This window comes from Ranitomeya variabilis, chromosome 2 (genome assembly GCF_051348905.1).
Source record: "Ranitomeya variabilis isolate aRanVar5 chromosome 2, aRanVar5.hap1, whole genome shotgun sequence".
NCBI lineage: Eukaryota > Metazoa > Chordata > Amphibia > Anura > Dendrobatidae > Ranitomeya > Ranitomeya variabilis.
Window position 1 is genome coordinate 702,169,439 of NC_135233.1, and position 14,788 is coordinate 702,184,226.

Sequence of the window (14,788 nt, forward strand, 5' to 3'; positions counted from 1 at the left end):
CATCACTCCCTAGAATGTTATGTCTGTTAATATTCATTACAGCTGTCACAAAGCACACACAAAGCTCTAATTGTCTACACAGACAACAAAATCAGAAGAAAGTGTATGTCTCAAACATGGGCTCCCCTATTTTAGGAAATAAAGCTAGTTGGTACATGACTGCAAGTATGAAAATCACATATGAGGGTCATATGATGACTTCGGGAATGAGCACTTTAAACTGAATCCTTATATTGAGTATATTACATGCTATTGGGATTTGACATGCTGCAGTGTTTTCTTTTTTCTAATCAATCCTTCTAACATAAATACAGATGCAGTAATCCTCAGGTTGTCAGACAGCAAACAGTTCATTAGCATAGCCATGTACCACATTATCTGACATGTTATGGATTGGTATATGTGTACAGGATCATAACCAATAAAAGTACATGAATACATCACTAGAAACACCATAAGTACAGAAATACAGCATCACAGCCATTATATGTACAAGAATACACCACCAGCTGCACAATTAGTACAGGAATGCTTCACAAGGACTACCATCAGTGCATTAAAACATCACCAGAATCACAATCAGTTTATGGGTGCTTCACCAGAACCACCATAATTACATCAATAGATCACCAAAAACACCATCAGTACATAAATGTATCACCAGAGCCACTACCAGTACACGAGTACCACACTAGATCTAATATTAGTTCAGCAATATATGATCAGAACCAACATTATTAAATGAATACAGCACCAAAACCGACAGTGTAATAGAAATACTGCATCACAACTTTCATCAGTACAACACATTACCAGAACCATCATTGGGACATAAATATATAAACAAGCTTATTACAGTGATCAATTGCAATGTCAAAAAAGTACCATATTCAGTGGTATTGCATTAAGCTCCAACTCCAATATGTCCTTAATAGTAGCAAAGAGCATTTGTTAATAGCCTTCATCAGACTGCAGAACATAAAGTAACCAACTACAGCACTGATGAGACGGCATCAGGATCATAAATAAACATTTAAATTTAGGTAGGTTATAGATGACATCTTCTTTGATTGGAGTTGTTCTTTTTCTTTTCTTCTCCATCTAGTCCAGACAGGATAAAGACTTCACATCCACAGTTTATCTCTGGAGACTTGCTAACATAGAGAGACTAAAAAAAAAAAAACATCATAAAAAATAGCTTCACCAAAACCTTGTCAAATGACAAATGAACTAGCAGGATGCAGCAGGCCCCCACTGATAAAGGCTGGATCAGCACAGGTGCAAGCTACTGATGAGAACAACCAAACACTCACCTAAATAATGGAGTAATGGAGGGGTTGGCTGCCTAGTAGCAAAAATGCACACAAATAAGGCTTGCATAGGACGCTATTCACACAGGTGTGATGCAAAGTGTCTGGACAACCTATTGATCACACCCATAGTATTAGCAGGTGGGCTGTCCAGCACTATATATATGCACCACACAGTGTTTCTGTGTGGTGCATATATATAGGAGAGTGGGTGGCTGTCCTCATCAGTAGCTTGCGCCCCTGCTGCTCCAGCTTATATCAGTGGGGGCCTGCTGCATCCTGCTAGTGCATTTACAGTAACTCTGAAGACTTCCATCGTTTCCAGTTTACTATAAAACATCCTAACATTGTGACCTTAAAGTGAACCTGTCAGCAGGATTAAATTTATACCTGGGGTGAAGAAATCCATCTCGTGGTTCTTGTACAATCAGTGTAAGAAGTTTTCAGTTTAAGGGCTCTATTCCATTTGCAAGAAACACGTCCGTGTCTCGCATGTGAAAACCAAGCTCTGGCACCGGCACTCCAGAGCGGAGCGTGCGGCCGCATAGCAACACATGGAGCTGCACGCTCCGCTCCAAAGTGCCGGTGCCAGAGCTTGGTTTTCAAATGCGAGACACGGAAATGTTTCTCGCAAATGGAAAAGAGCCCTAAGGGAACTTGTCAGCAGGATTGTGCTCTGTAGCCTACAGGCAGTGTCAGGTTGGCACCATTACACTGATTAAAATGATAACTTGATGAAATCTGTCTTGTGGTTGTTGTTTAATCTTTATTTTCAGTTTTGAGTTAATGAGATGCTCGTGCTTCGGGGTGGGCCTGAGAGGGGTCTATAAGTGATGCTCTGTTTAGCTATTCATCTGCATAGTTTCTGACAGGTCACTGTCCCTCAGTCACCTGCCCCTATTTTACATAATGAATATTATATATTGAGAAAAAAAACACCTGCAGCAGGCAGGCTGCAGCGGGCTGTACACTGCAGCATGAACGCATGTGCAATGTTCAGTTAATTCTTTTATTTCATGCTTTAAATAAATTAATTTAGGCTATGTGCACACGTCCGGAATTGACACGGAAATTTCCGCGGCAATTCCGCAACTCCCTGCCACGTGTATAACTCATGCGGAATTGGCATGCGTTTTCCCGCTAAACACTAGCATCGCTTGGAAAACTGATTGACAGGTTGGTCACACTTGTCAAACACAGTGTTTGACAAGTGTGACCAACTTTTTACTATTGATTCTGCCTATGTAAATGGAAAACGGCCAAAAATGCGCTAAAAAAACGCTAAAAGTCCTGAAAGTGTGCAAATAGCCTAAAAAATGTAATTAGATAAGGTTTTCCCAAAACAACGGCATCATCTACTGGTAATAAATATCTCTCAATTGTTGAATAACCACATATAACCCTTTCTATTAATCAAATAATAGAGAAAAGGGCAGAGAGTATTAAAATATATTAGCTTTCATTAATTAAAAAATTATTAAAATCAGATCAGAGTAGCACAAAAAGCAGGAATATAGGGGAATAGTAATTAGAATATTTAAAAATGAAATATCATATGCACAGCAAGTGTAAACAGGAAAAACGCATGCGTTCACAAACGCATGTGCTTGCGAATGCATGCGTTCTCATAGACTGAAATGCATTTTTTACCGCATTCCATTCGCTAACAACCGCATACATTTCTAGGCGGCAAATTCACGCCTCTGAAATTACAATATGTAGCATTTACCGCGCCAAGCCGCAGACAACAAAGCGATGCATGCGTCATCAAAAACGGCAAAACGCATCCAATCGCATGTACCTGCGTCCCTAATGTTAAAGATAGGAATACATGATGCATGCGGAAAAATGTGGCATAAACACTGCGCACACAACCGCAAATGTGAAACCTGCCTTAGCGGTGCATGCGCAGACGGCACCGCACCATACATAGGCACTTCCGCTTGTGCTTAGTGGACCACAAGCCATCCACCACTGCAAAGCAGCGGGGATCGCGTGCATATCAAGAGAGCACATCGAGAAGGCCAGGTGCAGATAGTCCGGGCATGTGCACTGACTAGTGTTGAGCATTCCGATGCTGCAAGTATCGGGTATCGGCCGATACTTGCTGTATCGGAATTCCGATACCGGGATTCCGATACTCTTGTGGTATCGGGTATCGGGTATCGGAACAACATTAATGTTAAAATGTGTAAAATAGAGAATTAAAATAAAAAATATCGCTATACTCACCTGTCCGACGCAGCCGGGACCTCAGCGCAGGAACCGGCAGCGTTGTTTGTTTAAAATTCCCGCTTTTACATGGTTACGCGAAGTCCCGGCTTGTGATTGGTCAGGGCGGCCATGTTGCCGGGCCGCGGACCAATCACAGCAAGCCGTGACGAAAATACGTCACGGCTTGCTGTGATTGGTCCGCGTCCCGGCAACATGGCCGCCATTAACCAATCACAAGCCGTGACGTCACGGGAGGCTGGAAACGCGCTCATTTTAAAAAGGGCGCGTGTCCAGCCTCCCGTGACGTCACGGCTTGTGATTGGTTGCGTCGCGGTCAACCAATCACAAGCCGGGAGGCTGGACACGCGCCCATTTCAAAATGAGCGCGTCCAGCCTCCCGGCTTGTGATTGGTTGATCGCGGCGCAACCAATCACAAGCCGTGACGTCACGGGAGGCTGGACACGCGCCCATTTCAAAATGAGCGCGTCCAGCCTCCCGGCTTGTGAGTGGTTGATCGCGGCGCAACCAATCACAAGCCGTGACGTCACGGGAGGCTGGACACGCGCCCATTTTAAAATGAGCGCGTGTCCAGCCTCCCGTGACGTCCCGGCTTGTGATTGGTCAGGGCGGCCATATTGCCGGGACGCGGACCAATCACAGCAAGCCGTGACGTAATTTCGTCACGGCTTGCTGTGATTGGTCCGCGTCCCGGCAACATGGCCGACCTGACCAATCACAAGCCGGGAATTCACGTAACCAAGTAATAGCGCGATTTTTAAACAAACAACGCTGCCGGTTCCCTCGCTGAAGTCCCGGCTGCGTCGGACAGGTGAGTATAGCAATATTTTTTATTTTAATTCTTTCTTTTACACATTTATATGGTTCCCAGGGCCTGAAGGAGAGTTTCCTCTCCTTCAGACCCTGGGAACCATCAGGGATACCGTCCGATACTTGAGTCCCATTGACTTGTATTGGTATCGGGTATCGGTATCGGATTGGATCCGATATTTTGCCGGTATCGGCCGATACTTTCCGATACCGATACTTTCAAGTATCGGACGGTATCGCTCAACACTAGCACTGACTGCAATTGGGAGTACGTTCTGAATATGTGTTTGATGGAATACATGGGGGACTTAACTTAATTTAACTTAAATTAGATCTATGTACCATACCGACTTAGTATATATACCGGTACACACGCGATCGTAAGCCATGCCTCCTGACGAAGACCGGCAAAATGCGCATTGAGGCGGCAGGTCGGGGTTTACAGCTCTTACTTCATGTGAGTTATATCTAGATATATGCACATACAATTTACTTGCACTCTGTGCAGGATTGCACTTTACTTCAGCTATGCTATGCGGTACAAACTATTATATCTCTCCTATGTCTGATCTTCAGACGGATTATACATGGAGAAATCCTTATAATATATAGCCTTGCACCTTGTTTAGGTAATCCCGCTGCATCTTAGTCATGTTAGGACCCCTGATGGGACTGTTTGATATTTACATGCAGCTATGATACCGACTTTTTATTATTTTTCATAGTGTGTACTATATACTGTTTACACTTGCTGTGCATATATTTCATTTATAAATATTCTAATTACTATTCCCCTATATTCCTGCTTTTTATGTTACTCTGATCTGATTTTAATATTTTTTTGCTTAATAAAAACTAATATATTTTAATACTCTCTGACCTTTCCTCTATTATTTGATTAATAGAAAGGGTTATATTTGGTTATTAAAAATCTGTGTCTCAAAATGCCTCCTGCCGCACCTGCGCTGTAGCAGCTATCGGCGATCCCATAGCTACTACTAAACAGGCGCTGGCGGCGCCATCTTGCAAGAGAAAATAAAATTGCCTCCTCCAAGATGGTGTGCCTCCTTTTTTCTCTAGCAAGATGGAGCCTGTCAACTGAAAAAGCTGACAGATTGACTCTTATCAAAATGAACAAGGCCTGGATTGGCCAGACTTCCCAACTCCTCTGAATGACAGCAGTGGAACATAAAGCCAATTCAAATGTAGGGTCTTCAGGCGGCAATCATACAAAATCTTTAGAGGGTTATCAGGTGTCTTCACTCAAAATCTTTATAGGGTCATCAGGAGGCCCTTAATCAAAATCTTCATAAGGGTCCCCAGGCGGCGCTCACTTAAAATTTTTAGAGGGTCATTATGTAACCCTCACTCCTAATTTTTCCAGGGTGTGTATGATGCCCTCTTTCATAATTTTTACAGGATGTATATGAGGCCTACCTCTATAATTCTCTTACATATATGTATGTATACCCCAGGTTTAAATATATTTCAGCTCTTGCACTTATTGCATTGGCTATATTAGTCTAGCAGTCCCACTCCTCTTCGGCTATGTGTCTTCCTGTGTGAATTGCAGTCCCTCCTAACTTTTGGCAGCTCTTGCACTTAGTACATAGCCTTTATGAGTCTAGAAGTCTCACTGCCTTACAATTTTAACAGAATGTGTATGAGGCCCTTCTTTATGTCTAATGCAGGGTGTATTGGAGTCCCTCTTCTAATTTTTGGCAGTTCTTGCATTGTCTGCATAGGCTTTGCAAGTTTTAGAGTCCTGCCTTCATAAATTAAACAGGATGTGTCTGACCATGTCTCACACATCACATGCCCAGATAAGGTAGTAAAATGTTAAAATTGCATTTACCGGTAAATACCATTGGGTGTAGTTTTATTTCCCCCTCTCGTATGTCATCTACTGTAGTCATAGACAATAGGGAAATACAGTGAGAGATGGACCGGCTATTAATTGGTACAGGAGGCTGGATTTTTTTCTCTTTTAAATTTTGCCTTATATATAAGTCAATATACAGGACAGAATGCTTCCTAACATTTTTTCCTGTAGAATCCACTTTATCTTCAGTTTTGTATGTTTTGTTGTCAGCCCGTAAAAGTGGAGTAATACTCTCACAACATTGTTCCCAGCAGTGACCTGGGAGTCGGTGATGAGTCAATGCATCTTCCATATTCTGTTCCCATTTTATTTGAGCGCTGCTTACATCCATTTCAGTGATTTACCTGCCCTCCTCAGCCCTCCTAGGGGGTCTTTCCAAAAAATGCTTGAGTTTCCCATTAACTTCCTCAATACTCGTTATTTGAGTTGAGCCCGTCTGAGCATCTGACCTGCTCAATTCAAGTACAGAGCACTCAAGCATTTTAGTGCTCGATCACCACTAATAATTAATAGTGTGCAGTAAAATTCTAAGTGCTTTATCATTGAAAGGAAATCTATTTATGGTTTTCTTCTATATAAACTGTCCAAATGATCATTTTTTATAAATTTATGGTTAGAAATGTTATGCTGATTACCTTTGAGTAGCTTTTTGCCTTTTATGAGAATAATCACAAAGTCCTTGCTGTTATTATGTCCTGACTGGCATCCTATAAAGTGTGCTATATCATTAGAAGACATGGTAAGTTTGGTTTCCCAGTAATGATTAGTGAGTATACTTGTTGCTCGGGTTTTCCTGAGCATGCTTGGGTGTCCTCTGAGTATTTCGGCGTGCTCGGAGATTTCGTTTCTGTTGACGCAGCTGCATGATTTGCGATTGCTTGACAACCTGAATACATGTGAGGTTTGCCTGTTTGTTAGGGAATCCCCACATGTATTCAGGCTGTCCAGCAACCGCAAATCATGCAGCTGCGTCAACAGAAACTAAATCTCTGAGCACGCCAAAATTCTCGGAGGACACCTGAGCATGCCTCAGAAAACCTGAGCACCGAGCATACTCGCTCATCACTACTTCCCAGGCATACACTGAAAAGCAATGGGCATTTGCCTTGGTTTCATCAGCATACAGTGTGTAAGCTAAATTTAGCAATAGTGATTGGTGAGTGTATTGATGAAGCTGAGGCACGTACATCTCACTTTTCTGTGCAGGCCTATCATGCCAACTCATTATATTCCAGCAAGATTTCCAATGGCATGTCAATCAAGCCACAGTCAACATCATTACAACATGGCCTGCATAACTAAACTCAAGATGGAAATGCCCAAATTATGATTTTATCGTGCTTCTCACACTGAATTAGCAGTTTTAAAACATACATTTCTAAAAATTAATCACAACTCAGAAAAGGTGTTGAGGTAATGTAGGTAGATATTCGCAAGGCTCCAATCCTGCTATCACCGACCACTGATATAGCCATTGGATGAAGCTCAATTTGCTCATCTTTATTTGGTTTCGCATTATGAACCTAAAAGATTTAATGATGAAAGCTTAACATCTGCATTAAGGAATTTCTTATGAGGTACATTACTGCAGAGATAAGGATACATTTTCATTAGGAAAATTCAATACTATACAGTGCTTTACACAATAAAGAGCTTAAAATTGAATATAGAATTCAACATCTGTGATCTTAATTAAGAAGCTCAAAATCACTTTGCTTCAGGTAGAAAAAAGTAATTTCTGATTTAGTCAGAATATGCTTCTCAAGACTGCACAAGGTTATTCTTTTGCAAACCTGAGCAGATAAGGAGGTTCCAGAAACAGCTCAAGAGTAAGTTACCAGGGCTTTTATAAATGTATGCATGACAAGATAGGTCTCATTTATTATGCTGCAGACAGGCAATGGTCATAACATCTCCAGATTTAACAAGCAGCTTTAACAATACAAGTGGTAGGAGGCATGAAAGTTAAATTCATGTATAGCAGAAAACCTTTACACCCTAAGACTGCTGAGACATTCTTTCCAAATAAATAATAAAGACTTGTCTAACAGTCTATGTTTTAAAATTTCCTTTCTTTCTACCTATAGTTGATTAACTAAATTTAAGAGGCTCTCCTGGAATAAGAAAAAAAAAATTAGCAAATGTCATTATAAATAGATTCTTAACCCCTTAGTGACAGAGCCAATTTGGTACTTAATGACCGAGCCAATTTTTACAATTCTGACCAGTGTCACTTTATGAGGTTATAACTCTGGAACGCTTTATCGGATCCCGCTGATTCTGAGATTGTTTTTTCGTGACATGTTGTACTTCAAGATAGTGGTAACATTTCTTCGATATTACTTGCAATTATTTATAAAAAAAATGGAAATATGGCGAAAATTTTTAAAATTTTGCAATTTTCAAACTTTGTATTTTTATGCCCTTAAATCAGAGAGATATGTCACAAAAAATAGTTAATAAATAACATTTCTCACATGTCTACTTTACATCAGCACAATTTTGGAAACAATTTTTTTTTTTGTTAGGGAGTTATAAGGGTTAAAAGTTGACCAGCAATTTCTCATTTTTACAACACCATGTTTTTTTTAGGGACCACATCACCTTTGAAGTGATTTTGAGGGGTCTATATGATAGAAAATAACCAAGTGTGACACCATTCTAAAAACTGCACCCCTCAAGCTGCTCAAAACCACATTCAAGAAGTTTATTAACCCTTTACGTACTTCACAGGAACTAAAACAATGTGGAAGAAAAAAATGAACATTTAACTTTTTTTTGCAAACATTTTACTTCAGAACCATTTTTTTTAATTTTCACAAGTGTAAAAACAGAAATTTAACCACAAATTTTGTTGTGCAATTTTTCCTGAGTACGCCAATACCCCATATGTGGAGGTAAACCACTGTTTGGGCGCACCGCAGAGCTTGGAAGTGAAGGAGCACCGTTTGACTGTTTCAATGCAGAATTGGCTGGAATTGAGATCGGACGCCATGTCGCGTTTGGAGAGCCCCTAATGTGCCTAAACAGTGGAAACCCCCCACAAGTGACACCATTTTGGAAACTAGACCCCCCAAGGAACTTATCTAGATGTGTGGTGAGCACTTTGAACCCCCAAGTGCTTCACAGAAGTTTATAACGTAGAGCTGTGAAAATAAAAAATCGCATTTGTTTTCACAAAAATGATTTTTTTGCCCACAAATTCTTATTTTCACAAGGGTAACAGGAGAAATTAGACCACAAAAGTTGTTGTGCAATTTCTCCTGAGTACGTCGATACCCCATATGTGGAGGTAAACCACTGTTTGGGCGCACCGCAGAGCATGGAAGTGAAGGAGCACCGTTTGACTTTTTCAATGCAGAATTGGCTGGAATTGAGATCGGATGCCATGTCGCGTTTGGAGAGTCCCTGATGTGCCTAAACAGTGGAAACCCCCCACAAGTGATACCATTTTGGAAACTAGACCCCTTAAGGAACTTATCTAGATGTGTGGTGAGCACTTTGAACCCCCAAGTGCTTCACAGAAGTTTATAACGTAGAGCCGTGAAAATAAAAAATCTCATTTTTTCTACAAAAATGATCTTTTTGCCCCCAAATTTTTATTTTCACAAGGGTAACAGGAGAAATTCGACCACAAAAGTTGTTGTGCAATTTCTCCTGAGTACGTCGATACCCGATATATGGGGGTAAACCACTGTTTGGGCGCACCGCAGAGCTTGGAAGAGAAGGAGTGTTGTTTTACTTTTTCAATGTAGAATTGGCTGGAATTGAGATCGGACGCCATGTCACGTTTGGAGAGCCGCTGATGTGCCTAAACAGTAGAGACCCCCCACATATGACACCATTTTGGAAACTAGACCCCTTAAGGAACTTATCTAGATGTGTGGTGAGCACTTTAAACCCCCAGGTGCTTCACAGAAGTTTATAACGTTGAGCCGTGAAAATAAAAAAATCGCATTTTTTCTACAAAAATGATCTTTTTGCCTCCAAATTTTTATTTTACCAAGGGTAACAGGAGAAAATGGACCCCAGAAGTTGTTTTACAATTTGTCTTGAGTACGCTGACACCCCATATGTGGGGGTAAACCACTGTTTGGGCGCATGGCTGAGCTCGGAAGCAAAGGAGCGCCATTTGACTTTTCAATGCAAAATTGACTGGAATTGAGATCGGACGCCATGTCGCGTTTGGAGAGCCCCTGATGTGCCTAAACAGTAGAAACCCAGCAAAAGTGACCCCATTTTGGAAACTAGACCCCCCATGGAACTTATCTAGATGTGTAGTGAGAACTTTGAATGCCCAAGTGCATCACAGAAGTTTATAATGCAGAGTCGTGAAAATAAAAAATATATATTTTTTAACAATAAAGATTTTTTAGCCCCCAAGTTTTTATTTTCACAAGGGTAACAAGAGAAATTAGACCCCAAAAGTTGTTGTCCAATTTGTCCTGAGTATGCTGGTACCCCATATGTGGGGGTAAACCACTGTTTGGGCGCACGGCACAGCTCGGAAGGGAAGGAGCGCCATTTTGGAATGCAGACTTTGATAGAATTGTCTGCGGGCGTTATGTTGCGTTTGCAGACCCCTAATGTACCTAAACAGTAGAAACCCCCAACAAGTGACCCCATTTTAGGAAAATAGACCCCCAAGGAACTTATCTAGATATGTGGTGAGAACTTTGAATGCCCAAGTGCTTCACAGAAGTTTATAATGCAGAGTAGTGAAAATAAAAAATATTTTTTTTCCCACAAAAAAGATTTTTTTAGCCCCCAAATTTTTATTTTCACAAGGGTAACAAGAGAAATTGGACCCCAAAAGTTGTTGTCCAATTTGTCCTGAGTATGCTGGTACCCCATATGTGGGGGTAAACTACTGTTTGGGCGTATGGCAGAGCTCGGAAGGGAAGGAGCGCCATTTTGGAATGCAGACTTTGATAGAATTGTCTGCGGGCGTTATGTTGCGTTTGCAGACCCCTAATGTACCTAAACAGTAGAAACCCCCAACAAGTGACCCCATTTTGGAAAAAAGACCCCCCCAAGGAACTTATCTAGATATGTGGTGAGAACTTTGAATGCCCAAGTGCTTCACAGAAGTTTATAATGCAGAGTAGTGAAAATAAAAAATATTTTTTTTCCCACAAAAAAGATTTTTTAGCCCCCACATTTTTATTTTCACAAGGGTAACAAGAGAAATTGGACCCCAAAAGTTGTTCTCCAATTTGTCCTGAGTATTCTGGTACCCCATATGTGGGGGTAAACCACTGTTTTGGCACACGGCAGAGCTCGGAAGAGAAGGAGCGCCATTTTGGAATTCAGACTTTGATAGAATTGTCTGTGGGTGTTATGTTGCGTTTGCAGAGCCCCTGATGTACCTAAACAGTAGAAACCCCCACAAGTGACCAAATTTTGGAAACTAGACCCCCTAAGGAACTTATCTAGATATGTGGTGAGAACTTTGAAAGCTCAAGTGCTTCACAGAAGTTTATAATGCAGAGTAGTGAAAATAAAAAAATATTTTTTTTTCCAACAAAAAAGATTTTTAGCCCCCAAGTTTTTATTTTCACAAGGGTAACAGGAGAAATTGGACCCCAAAAGTTGTTGTCCAATTTATCCCAAGTACGCTGATGCCCCATATGTGGGGGTAAACCACTGTTTGGGCGCATGGCAGAGCTCAGAAGGGAGGGAGTACCATTTGACTTTTTTAGCGCAAAATTGGCTGTCGTGTTTGGAGACCCCCTGATGTACCTAAACAGTGGAAACCCCCAAATTATAACTCCAACCCTAACTCCAACACACCCCTAACCCTAATCTCAACCCGATCCACAATCCTAATCACAACCCTAACGATAATCACAACCATAACCCCAAAACAGCCCTAATCTCAACCCTAACCATAACCCTAATCAAAACCCTAAATCCAACACACCCCTAACCCTAATCTCAACCCTAACCCTAATCCCAACCCTAATCCCAAACGTAACACTAATCCCAACCCTAATCCAAACTCTAACCCTAATCCCAACTCTAACCCTAACTTTAGCCCCAACCCTAACTTTAGCCCCAACCCTAACCATAACTTTAGCCCCCGTCGTCACAAAAAAAGTTCAATGTAACCTTTTTTTTGTACATCGCGTCCGCCATTTCCGCGCATGCGTGGCCGTAACTCTGCCCCCTCCTCCCCAGGACATAGACTGGGCAGCGGATGCGTTGAAAAACTGCATCCGCTGCCCACGTTGTGCACAATTTTCACAACGTGCGTCGGTACGTCGGGCCGACGCTTTGCGACCGCCCCGTACCGACGCAAGTGTGAAAGAAGCCTAAGGCTACTTTCACACTAGCGTCGTACTCGGCCCATCGCAATGTGTCGGGCCGACGTACCGACGCTAGCGTTGCAAGCACCGCACAACGGGTGCAGCGGATGCTGTTTTTTCAACGCATCCGCTGCCCCATTGTGAGGTGCGGGGAGGCGGGGGCGGAGTTCCGGCCACGCATGCGCGGTCGGAAATGGCGGACACGTCGCACAAAAAAGTTACATGTAGTTTTTTTTGTGTCGACGGTCCGCCAAAGCACGACGCATCCGTCGCACGATGGATGCGACATGTGGCAATCCGTCGCAATGCGTCGCTAATGCAAGCCAATGGAGAAAAAACGCATCCTGCAAGCACTTTTGCAGGATGCGTTTTTTCTCCAATGACGCATTGCGACGGAAGCCAAAAAACGCTAGTGTGAAAGTAGCCTAACCCTAACCCTAGCCCTAACCCTAAATTTAGCCCCAATCCTAACCCTAACCCTAACTCTAACCCTAACCCTAACCCTAACTCTAACCCTAACTCTAACCCTAACTCTAACCCTAACCCTAACCCTAACTCTAACCCTAACCCTAACCCTAACCCTAATTTTAGCCCCAACTCGTCTTCTCCTGCCGGCCGGCAGATGGCAGCAGATGGCGGGCGCACTGCGCATGCGCCCGCCATGATGAAAAAGCCGGCTGGCAGGAGAAGACAGAAGAGGACCCAGGGACACCGGGTGAGTATATTAGGGTCCCTGAATCCCCCTATTTCTCTGTCCTCTGATGTGCGATCACATCAGAGGACAGAGAAATAACTGATCGCTTTTTTTTTTTTTTTTTTTTTTTTTGCGGTCGCCGGTAAACTGTTAATTACCGGCAATCGCAAAGCAGGGGTCGGTGCAAACCGACCCCGATCATGTTCTTTGGGGTCTCGGCTACCCCCGGCAGCCGAGACCCCAAAGATCTTCCGGGTGCCGGGCGGCGGGCGTACTGCGCGTGCGCCCGCCATTTTTTCCCAGAAACAAGATGGCGGCGCCCATCGGGAGCCACGAGGAGCACCGGGGGAGGTAGGTAAGTATCGGGGGGCTATTGGGGGCCATCGGGGACCACATTTCTCTGTCCTCCGATGTGCGATCACATCGGAGGACAGAGAAATTAAACGGCAAATCGCGTTTTTGTTTTTTTTTTGCGACCGCCGGTAAACGGTTAATTACCGGCGATCGCAACTCGGGGGTCGGTAAAAACCCCCCGAATCATGTTCTCTGGGGTCTCGGCTACCCTCGGCAACTGAGACCCCAGAGAAAATCCGACTCTGGGGGGCGCTATTCACTTTTTCCACAGCGCCGTTAATTAACGGCGCTGTGGTTTAAGTACCCTTAGCGGCCGCCGTTAAAAGGCGTATCGGTGGTCGTTAAGGGGTTAAATTCCTTTCACTCGAAAATCACACTCCTTTTGTAACAGGAAGTAAAAAATGGAGAAGATTGTCTTGTTGTACTGACTGTTCTAGAATGTTAAAAGATCAGGTACCTGTTAGCATGTGCAGTGGATAGCCCTTCCTACTCCCTTCATGTGTAGGAAGATGTGTGCCCATGGCATTTTCTGATCTACTAGACATGCCAGTTGTACTAAGACAGGAAGAAGCTGCTCACACTTCTGTCCACCTTGTCTTTCTGATCTATCTACTTGAGATACGAGGAATATTGAGGTAAGAAAAGACCGCTCACAATGCTGTTCATCCTGTCTTTCTGATATAATACTGGAGATATCAGGAGTGTTGAGGTAAGAAGAGGCTGCTAACACTGCTGTCTTTCTGATTCAATACAGAAACTTCCAGAATTGTGAGGTGAGAAGAAGCTGATAACACAGATGTCCACCCTGCCATTCTTATGCAATACTTGAAATAGCAGGCAGGGATGCTGAAGTATAAGGGACTGATCACACTGTTGCCAACCCTATCTATGTGATGCAACAATGGACATACTTTGTGTGCCATAGTAAGAAAAGGCTATGCACACTGATATCTACCCTGTCTTTCTTGTCAAAATACTGAAAATACCAGAAGTACTGAGGCTAAGAAACTGTTCTCAATCCTGTCAATTTGGTCTTTCTGATCGGTTACTGGAGATATTAAAGTTGCTGTGACAAGAATAAGCTTACACTGCTGTCTCATCCTGTCTATTTGATCTATCACTGGAGATACCAGGGGTGCTGAAATAAAAAAAGACTTTATGATGTTTTTAAGATTTCATATTGGAGACACAAGGATT

At 42.7% G+C, this 14,788-nt stretch overlaps 1 protein-coding gene across 1 annotated transcript in view; it reads left to right on the forward strand.

Annotated features, from left to right (window-relative positions):
- The window catches only part of LOC143807646 (uncharacterized), a 1,106,746-nt gene that overhangs the window by 674,751 nt on the left and 417,207 nt on the right, over positions 1 to 14,788 (forward strand). The gene's annotated exons all lie outside the window — the stretch shown is intronic.